This window comes from Canis lupus, chromosome 11 (assembly GCF_011100685.1).
Source record: "Canis lupus familiaris isolate Mischka breed German Shepherd chromosome 11, alternate assembly UU_Cfam_GSD_1.0, whole genome shotgun sequence".
In the NCBI taxonomy this organism is placed as follows: Eukaryota; Metazoa; Chordata; class Mammalia; order Carnivora; family Canidae; genus Canis; species Canis lupus.
Window position 1 is genome coordinate 29680905 of NC_049232.1, and position 13512 is coordinate 29694416.

At 39.0% G+C, this 13512-nt stretch overlaps 1 protein-coding gene across 47 annotated transcripts in view; it reads right to left on the minus strand.

Annotated features, from left to right (window-relative positions):
- Positions 1-13512, minus strand: part of PTPRD (protein tyrosine phosphatase receptor type D) — a 2163408-nt gene that overhangs the window by 495334 nt on the left and 1654562 nt on the right. Inside the window, exon 1 of one of the 47 annotated variants that reach the window (XM_038552343.1) lies at positions 13389-13408. The exons of the other annotated variants lie outside the window; for them this stretch is intronic. The gene's annotated coding sequence lies outside the window, so the exon portion shown is untranslated. Of the gene's footprint in view, positions 1-13388; positions 13409-13512 lie in introns of those variants that run through there. 47 annotated transcript variants of the gene reach the window in all.

The window sequence follows — 13512 nt, forward strand, 5'->3', positions numbered from 1 at the left end:
TGACTAAAGAAAAAAATGGCTGATAGTTCAGGAGACCAAGGTTGAAGGGCTAGCTGGGACAGTGAAGTCTTCAATTCTTGGGGTCTTAGTTTCCTCAGCAAAACAACATGGAATTTAATCTAATGGCCTTTCTAGTACCTTTGGGAAATTTCCCATCAGCTTTCAGGGAAATGGTTATCCCTATGACAAAGAGGCTGATGTGGCTTATCTTACAGGCAGAAATGTGTTTTGTTCTCATATGGAAATGTGAAAAAACTGTGTAGCTTGTCACTCTGGTACCTAAATAAGCAAAAAAAGAAGAGTCTTATGCTTAAAATATCTAAAAGATCATTTGTTTCCCCTTTACCTAAAAGTAATACTCTGTTCACACAGGCTTATAGATACAAGCTTTTACCTATTTCATTATTTTTCTCGATTCTAATTGCAAAAAAAATATTACTACTGAAAAATTATCCTCCTACATCACTGTGCATCTTTTCTTCTAAATAATGAAGGCTATTTTGAACATTTTACACAATCAGAAATGGTAACAGGCCTTTTAAGCACATTTGTTAAACACTGTTAATCGTATTTGTTACTTTTAATTATTTTATATATGTGTGTGCGTGTGTGTGTGTGTGTATTTTTCAGTATGAACAACACTCACAACGTGACTAGTTTGGCATACCCCATTAAGGGCTCTATCATTTTAAAAATGCTTTGAAATAAAATACAGTCAGAATGAGGCTAAGAAGATGCACATTTTTAAAAATTTCTCATAGAAACTAACCATCTGTACAATAATCCATTGTCTGCTCTACAAAGGTGATTTATTAAGGATAATGAAGCATATGATTTAATAGCTGCCGCAAATCCTTTTCCAAGTAAGGATGGGTATAAATAATACAAAAAGATGGTCCAATAATAGCCAAATCCTAACCTAAGAACTATTCTATATGCTAGGTCACAGGAAATTAGATGAGCTCAATTAACTGTGGAGCTAAGTGACGTGTGGTTAGGTAGCTAAGGTTCTACTCACTCTCTCCTAGCCTAGTAGTGGTTATTATTGCTATTTAGTAAGTCTGTAAGTTCCACCATCATGATGGAATTTGAGTAGCTTTTTTCCACATGACAACACAAAGCTCTCCAATAGGAAACAGACTTTATGTAGCACCCATTTCTCAAAATCTTAAGAATTTAGAAGTCTGTCTATTTGTCAGTGCAAATTGTACTTGGCACTGTTTTCCTCCTCTGTATATCCCCACAGTATCTTGCATTTAGTGGAGTTTAATGTGTGGCACTTTAAAGAATGAATTCATAAATGGGAGAACAGGTGAGTAGTAAAATGAGGTCTCTAAAATCCTTGCAGGAACAACAACAACAACAACAATAACAACAAAAAACATGCAATTCTATATCCTTGTGAGAAACGGTTCTAGCATTTGCCAATACTTACACTTTTAACTTTTGATGGCAAATTGTCAAAAGGTTATCTCTTTTGGTGGTAAAGGTTTCCACTGGCCAGATTCTTATAAAACATGAGAAAAACCCAAGAAATCATACACACTCTCTGAACGAAAATGTCCAAACATGAGCTCCTATTTGCAAACCAACACATTCCTCTTCTGGTTAACTCTGTTAATAGTCAAGTCTTTACAAACACTATGAATCAGTGAGGCAAATTTCTGGTAACAAGAAGTAAAACCCATCATACTTACAGGTGTTTGGCATGAAAAGATTATCTGAGTGCGCCTTACAGAAGTGGCATAGCCATTCACTGATAAGCTGGCACAGCTAGTCCTGTCCACATGCCACCCAGCAAGTCCATCTAAAATAAGATTAGGTGTTACAAATCCTTGTTTTTAAATAACACAGGGATGTGGAAAATTTCCACAGCACCACATAATCAAGGGGCCTATATGTGAGACATATGTCGCCGCCTAAAAAAATGTATGCTTCACCAGGTACATTCACCATCAGCATGTTTCCACACTGCAGTTTCTACCACTTTTGCTCTTGTGAGCGTCGCTTGCCAGAACTGAGATCAATTTTATTAGATACCATTAGTCTCTGTTAGGGCGGTCATTTGAATAACAACAGATTGGCAAGTATAAAACTAAGGCACCTGTTGTACATTTGGCAGCCTGGATGAGGCCCTTTAAAATGAAAACAAATACAAGCTATAATCATGCCAGGCAATGGCTTTTGGTTCAATAATGACCATGTGTCAGAATTAAGTGCATCTGGGAATTCCTACCCCAGCCAGATGTAAAGGCAGATTTGTCTTGTCTAGTGACATATGAGTAGATACACACAGTATACTCAGATTTGGCTTTGTCATGGCTTGGTAGAGAACTAGGTAAGTGGAATTTAGCTCACGTAAAATAAAAATTAACTTCTAATAGGCAATTGATAATATAATCGTAAATTGCAGGATTAAATATTAAACATATGGGTTATAAGATTTGGGCCACGAACTAATCCATCTCTTATTTCTCTGCACACACTTGATTTGTTCATGGAATATTTCACAACAATGTGCCAATTAGGACTACGCTGAGCAAGGCCATGGGCTAGGTGCTAGAGATACTGCTAGGAACAAGACATGGGTTTTAGCTTCAAAGAATTTGTAATCAGTCAGCCCATATATAAGCAATTGCAGTGCATTATGATATACGTTATGTGTCTAATTTATTCAGTGCTTGTTCAGTGCATAAAGCGTATTCAGTCTTGGGAGAAGGGGATGTCTTCCTGGAAGAGTTATCAGCTAAGATAAGACCTAAAGGAAGAGATGACACGGACAAAAATAGAAGGAGAAGGGACTTTACGCATGGAAGAGAAAAGACATGCTCAGAATAACAGATGGAAGAGTCAGAGTAGTGCATCTGGGAAACAGCAAATACTTTTGTGTGGCTGGAATGTACACGCATTGAGGGTGGGACAAAGGGAACAGAGAAAATGAACATAAGAATGGCGAGGTGGCAAGAGACAAGGCAGAGGGAAAGATATCAAGGTGTCTTTTGCTGCATATTTCAAGGAAATGTGGGACCACAGGAATATTTGGAGGAGAGAGATGACTTGTTCAAATATGAGTTTCTTAAAGACCACACTGGCTGCAGAACAGAAAAGCAACTATAGTATGTTCCCAACTAAACACGGAGAGGCTGCAAAACAGGCAAAAGATGATGGGGACCTTGCCAACAGATTTGGTTGAAAGGAAGTTAATATTAATTTTGGTATACTTGGGATAACAAATCCTTTAGATAAAACAGATTTTAAGTGACAAATTTTAAATCACAATTAAAATTATGTATTTCCTAACTTTTTAATTAAAACTAAATTAGATCGGGATCCCTGAGTGGCGCAGCGGTTTAGCGCCTGCCTTTGGCCCAGGGCGCGATCCTGGAGACCCAGAATCGAATCCCACGTCAGGCTCCCGGTGCATGGAGCCTGCTTCTCCATCTGCCTGTGTCTCTGCCTCTCTCTCTCTCTCACTGTGTGCCTATCATAAATAAATAAAAAAAATTAAAAAAAAAAAACCTAAATTAGATCAAGCTGAGTCAATACAATAGTAAAATCAGACTCAAATGCATTTAGGAAATCATTTCTTAGGTAATGCCTGAATATTCCTAAGAACATTTACTGAACTTGTCATTCTTAATTTATAACTGTTATCATCAAAATACATGTATTAAGATAGTAGCTGAGGAAGAACCTTCACTACACATTAGCCAAAGAAAGTAGGATCTCCTTTTCCAGGCTTCTCAGAGGTTGTATTTATAGATTAACTCACAGGAAAACATGGCTAAGCTAGATAGTGTATGATTGCGAGAAGCACTTTAGAAGCCTGGGTAAAGAAGGCTTTAACTGTTGACATTCTGTAAGACCCATAAGATACCAGAGCATTTTCTATGTAGCTTTATTTTATGTACCGTGTCTGACTTAAAACTTCAGGGTGCCTTGTTGCCAGAGAAAAAATAATTTTCCAAATCATCAAACAAATGTAAATCCTATATTGTATTATTTATAAAATCATAATTAATCAGAAATAGGCCTCCTAAGCCTCACGAGAAAAGAAAAAAGCTAAGCCTTCATAAAACAGATTAAATGGAGAAAAACTTATCAAATCATCCCTTATTGATAATGAAATTAACCGGTAAGCAGTGAAAATAGAGTATTTTAGAAGAGACATTATAATTGACAAAATTTACCAGATACAACTGTGTAGGGCAGGCTGCCAATAAATAGAATGCATACATACATATATATATCAGTCACTTGGCATAATTTCATTCCTTTGATGGGAGACTGCTCTTCAGATAATCCTGCTGGATCCATATTTCTCTATCTAAAAATGTTTTGTTTCCTTACCTGTTGGGCAGTTATGAAAATGCCAGCCTTTGTGATTTTTAAAAACTATTCTTGGTAGAAATATTTTGTTTAACCACTTCTGTTCCAGAGCTCAGGCAGTTGTGTCACTGGCCTGAAAAGCAAATAATTTTGGAGCTGGAAGGCAATGCCTCCAGTCCCAATCAGAGAAAGGAGCAGACGAGGCTCATCATAAATGAGGGAGGAAAAATAAATAAATAAATAAATGATGGAGGGACAACCTACACAATGCCTAAGACTCTTCCTGAATTTGGGTCAAGAAAGCACCATATTGGTTTTACTTGCCTAGTATACGTGAAATAAATGCTTAAAAATCCCATCAGACACAAGCATATACTGAGGGTTAAGACTAGAGTGGATGATCCTTGAAATTGTAATATTGCTTGACTTAAAACCTCGGCTTTAAGTTCCTTCTTTACTATTTCTAGCTATGCAACCTTGGGCAAGTCACTCAACCCCTTGATGAATCCATTTCCTCTGAAATAAACTGGTGATAATAAAAGCATTGAACTCAGACACAGTTACTTTAGAGATTAAATGTGGTACTGAAGAAAAAGTGCTATGCTGAATGTCCAGCACCTAGTAAGTACTCCAAATTCTAGCAACCATCACTCCTCTGCACTGACACAGACCACAGCTACTGTACTTCCAGTATCACAAAAATTAACAGAAACTTGGTTTTCACCTATTTCGGAGTCCTGAGCATCATAAGTGGTTTCAAATGAACTATTATTCTCCACATTCATGATTTCAATTAAATTCAACTCAAACTAAATTCAAAGAAAAGGGCAGAGTACTTGAGCTGAGAACTAGAAAATGAGAGAATAATTAGAAGGATTTCAAGGGATGCAAGTTAGGACAGCTGGTAGAGAAAGAGGATTCCAGAGACAGTGCTGTCAGAACCCGAGGTGCCGGGAGCAGTCTTCTCTCGGATGGCAGGGACTCTGCACGCTGCAGGAGGATGAGCACCTGGAGTCCTGTGAGGGAGGCTGCCCACTGCACAGGTGAGGGCTCACCTGCAAAGTGCCTGGCTCGCTGTGCTAGGACTCAGCACTTGAGTGTGCAGACTTGAGAAGGCTGGCGTTCCAGAGAGCAAAAGTTTTCAGGAAGAGCTAGGAGAGAAGCATGAGAACACAGAGACCGCCTAGGAAGCTATGAATGATGTCCTGAGCATGTCAACAACACAGGAAAAGGAGCGGTGGAAAGAGAGTGATAGGGTTAGAGGAGATGACAGGAATCACACCCGCAAAATTGAATGGGGATAGGAATAAAAGGAAGGGTGACGCCCAAGTCACTAGGGCAGGGATAAATCAGATGATGGGGTATCAAGAAAAAAAAGCTGAACTGAGTATGGATGGAAGAAAATATTTTAGGTTATAAAATGCAGAGTTTGGGATGCAGGAGAGCCTTCTATTTCTCAACCATCTAACAGGCAGATAGGAAATCAGGTCTGGAACTCCACTGAGAAGTTAGGAAGTTTATTTTGAAGGTCACCTATGTGCAAAATTATTGCTTCCGGAAGAGGTGGATAGGAACATCACAGGAGACTGGATAAAAGGTGGCCTGAAGAGGGCCATAGGTCCAATGGAAAAAAAAAAGAGTTTAGGGTGAAGATGGAGACACAGGGCCAAAACACCAGATAAAGAGAAAACAATGTTGATGAAAAAAAGTGCCAAAGAAAGAACTTAGAGAGAACAACTACCACCCATGGGATATTTCCAATGGAAGATGTTCCCCAAAATATAGTCCTCTAAAAACATTACAATTCCTTCTCATCCCTGCCCCCGCCAGAAAAAAAAAAAAAAAAGGAAAATTATTTCTTGGCCATTAAATGGATTCAGGATATTTAAGTCGTTTCCAATAGACTACTATTATTCCCAACTAGCCAAATAATCTTGGCTAGATCCATTTAAAATAAGATATAAAACCATGTACCTCAAAAACACACTTAACTATTTCAACCGGAAACATCAAAAGGGGTACACATATTTTTTTTCTCACTTAAAATTCTTTAATAATATTTCAGTTAAGTTACTACTACAAGTAGTTTGAATTGTTTTTTACAGAGGCCAGCACCTACTTGTGCAGTAAGAAAGCATTAGTGCACACTCTCAGTAAGTCCCTTCAGTTGGGACAGAACATGAGGAAGGGGGAATGGAAGAAAAAATTATTTTAACCACTGAAAACAAATGTCTCTTTGACCTATAATGGGACACCGGATTGGCACTTGATGTGTCTAGTCTAATTTTTTCTCTGTGAAACTGTACTGGCAGATCTTAGGGAGAGACAGAAGGCAGTAAATTCCTATCCTCCATCAATACATTTGACCTCAGAACAAACCCCACAACTGGCTACAGGCACCCACCATCCATCATTGCTCTTGAAACCTGATCTTTCAGGGAAGGACAGCTGCACTGGGCAAAGAGCTAAGGAGCTTTCTAAGATGCACCACCATTGAAGAAAAAAAAAAAAAAGGCAATTCTTTTGGTTCAGTGTTGTAATTAAACGCTTTTCTAAACATTTCTTCCCCCAGACTACAGCTCCACGTCAAATATCATTAAGACTCCATTAATATATTTTTTATTTTCAAGTAAAATGCTCTCTTTGCATATTTTAGGTAAAATCATTGCTAGTTTTTGCTTTAAATGCTTTCTGTCCCATGACATACTGATGTATACAGATTTCAATAAACATGCTGAAAAGAATTATTGAAAAGAAACTGTAGTTCCAGCATCTGTAGTAATCACAGCATTGCACAAGAGAGTGCAAATTGAATAACAGACACAAAACATCCATGTCCAACACACCTAATTTTTAGGTCAGTTAGCAATAATTTATAGCAGATAGCTAAAAATAGCAGAATCCTATCACAGAAACTAGTATTAATGAATATAACATGTTTCTTACATAACTCTTATAACCAGGATTTATTTTAAATGAAAAATAAGACAAATTCTTCTTATCTAATCGGGACTTCATTACATCTATGGCTATTTTCTCCACTTTGCAGATCGTGAAACTGAGACACTGAAATGTTACGTAACTTCCCCCAAGATTCCACAGGTAGTAAGTGACAAGACGAATGTATAAATTCTGTTCTTCTTGCATCAAATTTATATTCTTTTCACTGCAGCAAAAGAAGGAGAAGGAGGAAAAGGAGAAGAAAAGGAAGAGAGGGAGGGAGCAAAGAAGGGAGGAAGTCGGTCGAGATTTTACAATCTTTAGCATTACCTTTCTATACACTATAAACTAGCAGGATTAAATAAGATTTAACAAGAGCGAGTTTTCAATTATTTATAAAATCAGTACTAATACAAAATTTTTTGTTAATAAAAGGAGTTGATTTACTGAAGCTTAAAAGAGAAGGCTCTTATTACTTGTGACCCAATGATTACAGATGATCATTTTATATATTGGAAAGTACAATATCTCCTAATCCCAAAACAATACTGAGAAGTGCTGTTTTCTAAATGGAATTCACAATCTCAACTTAGTTAGCTAGTGCTACATTAAGAAATAGAGCCTGAAGGCTGTTAAAAAAAAAAAAGACAATTAAGAATTTATAAATCCAATCAATTTCATGAAACTGACAAGAATTACAGAGCTTAAACCCAGTAAATAGCAATGTGGTGAAGGTCACAATGCTCCTGATATTGTTATCTGAGTATCAAAGTTAAACGGGGTTTCTGGTCAGTGAAAATCCAAAGAATTTGGAGAAAGCCTAGCCTCAGATGGCCGCTTTTGCTTTCATATTTTGTCATATATGCTGAAGGAGCCGAGGAAGAGCCTGCCACCTAAGAGCAGTCGTTTGCAAAGGAAAGCAGGGCCTGCTTGCTTCAGGTGGGGAGTAAGGATCATCTAAGTTGTCTCAATATTACTGGTCTGATGGCACACCTGAGCTGCTGGCTTACAGACAAAATCAGCGGTCTTAGCTTTCCAAATTGTCAGTTCTTTCATTAATTTCCTTATCTGACACAAAGGGATTTGATTTGAGGGACAGTAAAGGTTGAAAAGTAAATACAAAGTTCAGTGTTGCTCTATTTTTATGTAATTTTTAAAAAGCTATAGACAAACGGGCAAGTATTGATATGATCCAATTAGATATATCAGAGCATCAAATAGAAAATAATGAACAGAAAGATACTGAATGGATTCCCTGGAGAGGGAGAAGGCAGGACATTACAGGCATGATTTTAGCCATTTCCCACCCCCCCGACACAACACATTGTTTTAGGAATATGGCAGTATATGTGGATATAATACTTAAGTTACTTCAATGTCTAAGTCTTAAAAATATTTGATGAATAAAATGTTAAGAGAAGAAAATACAAATTTGATTACATGAAAGCAAATGGGGGATTTATTAATGGGGAAACGAAGGGCAGAGGACTTCTATGTAATTTTGTGACATACTTTTTAAAAGAATTCTATTTCATTAGTGCTTCAGTCTAGCACCATTGTCATGACTTTGTTATTTAGGTTGCATTAGGTCAGAGACTGTTGTAACATATAAGCATTTGCTCTTTGACCTTCCCAAGGCTTATGACGCAAAGAAAATGCTGAACTTTTATATCTAAGGCTATAATTTCATATAATGAACAATCAAGAAGCACAAGCCATATATTCTTTAGCGATCTTTTCTAAGGGCTTAATTGTGAAGAGCTGAAACACATTTAAAAAAAAGGGGGGGTGGGGGAGTTAGACACTTCAATTGTCAAAACAAATGCAAGCCAAGCATGAAATTTTAAAAATGTTATCAGCTACTAATTAGAAGCAAATGAGATTATCCATATAGAAAAACATATCCCTAAATAAACCAATCCTTTGTTGGAAATTTCACTGTGCTATGAAATTACAGAAGCTTAAACAAGTGATGTTTGTTGGAATAAAATTCACCGACAAATCCCTTCTAAACAATCTTCTTCCACGTTATCAGATTTCTTAGTTGATGTGTTATACGGGAATCCTCAATCTTATGGCGCACACAGAGAAAAACACCTCTCTTTGCTATGTCTTGGCAAATCATTAATAATATAAAAAGAAATGTTTTTAAACATTGACTTTGCTTCAGGCTGCAAGTTGCCCTTGTGACATCACAAGCAAGTAGCTTTTCAAAAAGAATTTTTCAAAGAAACCAAACAGTATAAAGAAAAGGTAAATAACTCCATAAGGCAATGAGGCACCCAGATAGGCTTGGCTTAAAATATACCTTATTTTCTCACACTAAACTTTTCAACCAAAACTCCTGTCCCTTTAAGGAAATAGAAACACACACACACACACACACACACAATACATTCTTTGAGTACTCTGGAAAACTGAATACTTACATCTGTATATTTAGCACTTCATATATCTTGTAATACTAATCCTAAAGGTGTATTTTGTGGCCACTAAGTTGGGCACACTATGTCAAAGGTAAAGTTCATTTGTGAGATAACCAGAAACTTTGGGGGGAATGAAAAGAGTACCCATGAGCAAAGGTTAAGTGCATAGATTTAAAGATGTGACTCTGAAAGTTCCAGGCTCTCGGGATTACAAGTTGGAGCACACACATACCTCAACTCTCAGACTACCCACAAATACACAGCTGAAATGGAAGGAGGGTAGTTTTAAAGCAAAATCACCTTGAGAAATGATCCTGCCTGAAATGGCACTTTTCATATGTGATTGTGTTAATGATTTCTTATTTACCCATAGAATCTTTTTAAAAATAGAATTGTTTAATGGCTTGATAAATCAAGCTTGGTCTGAAGGAAATCCAATATGCAAATACTGGTAGAGTGCTGTTTTACCAACAGTCACCCTTGTCAGTTTGAAAAAGTGAAAATCAACAAAAGAACAGTGTAAGTATACTTGACCTTATTGCCTAATGTCTATCAAGATTGCCACGGCTGGTCGATTCCAAATTTGTGAAACTGACACTTAAAAATGTATAGTGAATCTTCAGTCCAGGACCCTCAAGTGCTGACTAAACTGGACTCAGAGCCTCAGATTCTCCTTCCATACTAACTTGCACAGCACTTACAAAGCGAGTTTAATCACACCATCAATCTATGACTACACTTTCCTTAAAGTAATGCTGCTTCATTTATCTTTTAACCCTACGCTATGCAAATAACATCCTTATCAGTCCAATAAAAAAATGTATTAACGTTCCTACTTGTTTATCCTTGACATACACTGGGATCACATATGAATTTGCACAAATACTTCTCCTGTTTCACATTTTATATGAAAAAAACAACTTTACACCACCATAGTTTCAGAGAAGATCTGTGAATAATGTTCTTGAAAAACTCTTCAATCAATGATTATGGCTAAGATTAGAACATGAGTTAATAGGTTAAAAAACAAAACAAAAACTTAGGGGGCTGCCTACTTTTCTTTCTTTCCTTCTTTTTTTTTTTTAATGTCTCTCTAGGAAGGGTTTGCATCTGCCATCCAAGGGTATCTCCTGGATATAAGAACAGTAATACAGGCCCCTAGTGGCTCAGCGAACAGCAGCAGATGAGGGGATTCCAATTCTCAGTTCTCCACTTGGGAGATATTCTGGCTTTACATAAATGTCATTCTTAAAAGGCAAACCAAATCATTGTATTTAATGCTTTAATCAGTTTTACTTTCATGGTTATCTACCAAAATACATATATATTAAAGTATATCATCACATTTCATTACTTTGGTAACTACCCCTGCACTGGTCCAGGAAGAATTTGTGTTACATAACCTCCACAATAAAATAGTTAACATTCACTCTCTTTAATGTCATTACGAAAGTGATATATTACTCAAATATATTAAAATATATTTGAGAGATAATTTTCCCCTTTGAATTTTATTCCTATTACACTTATTGTACGGAGGGCTTTAAGAACAGATAATTTCTGAGTAAAGTGCTCACTATTTCAAATGAAATATTGATGCAAAGTGAAGGCCACTTTTGAAATTGTAGAAATCGACACAGATTTCCCAACAACAGTCTGTGACAAAACGCACATTGGAGTGCATCTATTTTAAAAGATGTACAATTAATAACACCCCTTAATCCTCATCCTCTTGCTGTCTTTCCTTTACAAAAGAAAATTCCAGGCAGGCACATTTACAGCTTTTAGCAATTTTTAACTGGACACAATCTGACAGCTGAATTCATGAAACTGACCAGCTTGTCAATTTCACACTTTGAAAGTACAATAATAGCTGATAGCATGAGGGTGAATTTTAAAAATCTGTCACAGAATTGCTAGCTCCATTGAAAAGCAAAGTACAGTACATAATTATGGGAGGTGGGAGGTAGAGAAATTTTCTTCCTATGTCCATTTAGGGTGTCTATTTCAAGAATTCGGACATCTAGCATTGAAAATGTATTCTCTTTGCTAAGTCAATAAAATAATATCTATTCGTGGCGCATAACAGAATATGCTTTCAAAATAAGTACAATATCTGCCAAGTATTGTCCTGGATGTCATCATATTAGCAATATAGCATAATCTTTTGGTGGGTATCATCTAAATATTCTTTTAAATCCGAATATTTCAAGTCTTGGCACACCACCTTGGTTTCACTCAAGTTGAGTAGTGGATGTGCACACTTTCAAACAGACAATAGCCAAAATAGTCAAAAGTATCAAATGGTTGGTCTAACTCTCCATATGTGTGTTATTACAGAACGCATCAAAGGGAACAGTCCAAGTCTGTAGCTCTGGAAGTCCAACAGCGAATCTATCTCTCCAGCCACAAGCAGTTACTAGTCTCTGGGAGGCTCAACATGAGTGTGCTAAAGTAAGCTCTGGTAAGTCACTGCCACTGTGTCTATAGGCATCTAAAAGAAAATTGGAAAAATAAAACTTTAAGAGAAAATACAAGAGGAGTGATCTCTCGGGAATCTTCCTGAGTGCTTAAGGCACAAACTGTAGCTTGGTCTTGGGGGATCACTCAAAGAATTTTAGAAAACAGAGACATTCGGCAAGTCATGTGCTGGGAGGCGAGCTGGAAACAATACAAGTAGATGTGATAGTCCCGGGTTTTGAAGAACTGAACTCCTATTCAGAATCCTGGAACACTCAATTAATGAAAGCCAAGCTCACACTTAGTGTTCAAGATTCTTTTTAAGCCTAAGAAAACTGACTTCATTTGCTAACGCTGCTGAATGAAAATCAACCTCATAGATAAACAATGCAAGTTTTCTCCATGGCTACAGAAAAGCTACAATAAATCGATAGAAAAGCAAAGAACCTTTGGTTTGCTGCGGCTTTCCTTTTAAATTGTTTCCTACAACTTGTATTTTTCCTTATCAATTCTGCGTTCCTTACCCCGCGGGAGGAGTAAGAACAGCAGATACCCACAAGCTAGGACCCGGGATCTTTGATGCCGCCGTGGAGAGGTCTCCAAAACAATCCCCCTCCTCTATGGCAGCCGGGTAGACTTTGATTCCTGCTATTTCTCCTTCCCCCCACTAGTTCGGGGGAAAGAAAGAAAAAGAATTCGCCCCCTCACCATAACCAGCCCTCCTTAAAACAGTGATCACTGCCTCTTAAAAGAAAAAGGGAGAGGATGGATGGACAGACAGACAGACAGGGAGAGGAGCAGGGGCAGCAGCATCGTCGGGTCGGGTCGGGTCGGGTCGGGTCGGGTCGCCCCACAGCTCCTGCCTCTCCCCAGGACCCTGCCCACCCCAGGAGGAGAGCGCGGGGGTCGCACAAACGCCCTCGTTCTCTACAGTGGCCACTGTCCTCGGTGTGAGGTTTCCGGCGCCCAGCGAGCCGCTCGGAGGAGGACCTGCGCCCGGGAAGGTTCAGAAGAGCCACTGTGCGCTCGGGGCCCGGCCGGGGCCGGGGCCGGGGCCGGGGCCGGGGCCGGGGCCGGGCTCGCGGGCGCGGGGAGCTCCGGCCCGGGGGGCGCGGGCTGCGGGGGCCGGGGCCGGGGCCGGGCAAGCCCGGGGCGCCGGCAGGGCAGGGCAGGGCAGGGCAGGGCAGGGCAGGGCAGCGCACGGGGGGCGGACCGGGGCACTCGGGGACTCACCTGGTCATGCTGGCTCCGGGCAGCTGCCGCCACCGCCACCGCCACCGCCACCGCCACCGCCTCCCGCGCCGCCAGCAGCACTTTCCCGGCGCCCTCGCGCCCCGCCACGGCCGCGCAGCCCGCC